Source organism: Lissotriton vulgaris, chromosome 8 (genome assembly GCF_964263255.1).
Source record: "Lissotriton vulgaris chromosome 8, aLisVul1.2, whole genome shotgun sequence".
Lineage (NCBI taxonomy): Eukaryota > Metazoa > Chordata > Amphibia > Caudata > Salamandridae > Lissotriton > Lissotriton vulgaris.
In genome coordinates, this window is record NC_141696.1 from 598,861,614 (window position 1) to 598,863,496 (window position 1,883).

Genomic DNA, 1,883 nt, shown 5'->3' on the forward strand with positions numbered 1-1,883 from the left:
GCTGGCTCGGGAACTCCCAGGGAGTTCAATCACCTCTAGTTCCAGCATCTTGCTGACTTCAGCTCTGATGCTGTCTTTGACTTGGTCAGACTTCCTGTATATTTAGTTTTTGACAGGTAGGCTGTCTACAGTGTCCACATCATGTGTATACCATGTTGTCTTGATAGAGCGCGCAGTTCACCCGGGTCACTATTTTACCAATTTCCACACACTGGGCCCTGGCGTGCATATGATGACTGAGTTTGCGTGAACCGGGTGATTCTTACACGCTACTATGAGTAATTCAGGGGGTGACTCTCTCACCACTTACTATTCATGTACCTGACTTACCACAGGCACATTACTCCTGATGGACCAGGAGCTAGCAGTGAATAGGTAGCAAGTTTCCTATCAAAGTAGAAATACCTTACACATTTAATACATTTAATGACTCTTTGGTGATATGTAATGACCACAGACACCTGATGGAGTTTTAAAAGTTTATATGAGGTTAGTTTTGAATGAATATGCCAAGAATAACAGGCAGATACAAATTAGAACATCAATAATCAGGATCAAAATCAAAATGTAGCTATGGATTAAGGCAAGCACCATAGGGTACTAAGAAATACTACAGGGTATGCGCATTTGGGAACATACTAATCAGTACGAACTTTAAACTAAGGCAAATTGGATGAATAGGGCTAATAAGGGTACTTAATATTCAGATTCTAATTACTATCTCTAAGCTATCTTCACTAAATTCACAGCAAACATACTAAAGGAAAAGGATGGTGGAACAAACTAAAAAATATGCCATCAGTTTTCATAATCTCCTGTAGGAAGGGGAAAAATGGAACATTACTAATAAGCAATTTCATAAAAAGTCACTTTCGAAATGCTGATAGGAAAATATCACAGGCAAGAGTGCTTTATTAAGAAGAGGAAAAGTAAGAGTAAAGTTTAGACGGACACCCACATATATATTTACCTAGGACAGAATGAGGACTAACCCTGGCCACGGGTCAGTTTGGGAATAGGCGGGGACAAGGACCCTCAAGAATTCGGAATGCCAGTAGGCGAGCAGGTACAGCTCAGGACAGTCAAGACAGGATACCCCTCAGGTTTTGGGTCAGGACTGGGCTCATCAAAGGGCACGACCAACACCTGCAGCTTCGGATGCAACGCCTGCGTTACTCCCCCTCTGCACGGAATCCGCCAGTAACCCCGATTGGGTTTTCAAATCTCCCAGCAAAGTGCTTCGCCAGCACTTAAGACTATTTCCACCCCTTGGAGCTTGTGGAAAATACGGACAGAGTGCTCCGCAGCGCTCTGTATCAATCACCTATAGAGTTCGTAGGGTCAGTGACAGGTCAGCTACTCGGACAAGTCGGACAATTTCTCTAAGCTGAGCTAGGCTAGTTATACCCAATTTGGACCCCCAGACCACCCACAAATGTTGCAAGTGACAAGGTCCCAACTTATGATTGGTCAGGAGAGGTGGTTTGGTCATTGTCACCTCCTAAATTCTACGTTCCCATGTTTTAATATGCAAGTGACAGTATCCACCCCTTAAATTCCTGTTCCCAGGCATACGTGTAGAAAAACACAATAGCGCATACAGTAGAAAGAAACAAAAGTATCAGTTCAGGTGAAATTCCGCTTCTCCTCTCTGGGTTATGGGGCAGGTTCCCAGGAGCATCTCAGCTTTGGTAGCCAGCTGGCTGATTTCCATGGATGCAAGGCCCGGTCCTCTTGTCAGGTGACCAGGTCCACACGGGCTTCTAAAATGGCGCAGCTCCCCAACTCCCAGGCCCCCAGATACGTGGTACATGAAAAGTAAGTGAAAACAAATTAGAAACACAGAAAAAATGAATACACTGTCTACCATGAAAAAGCTTCAC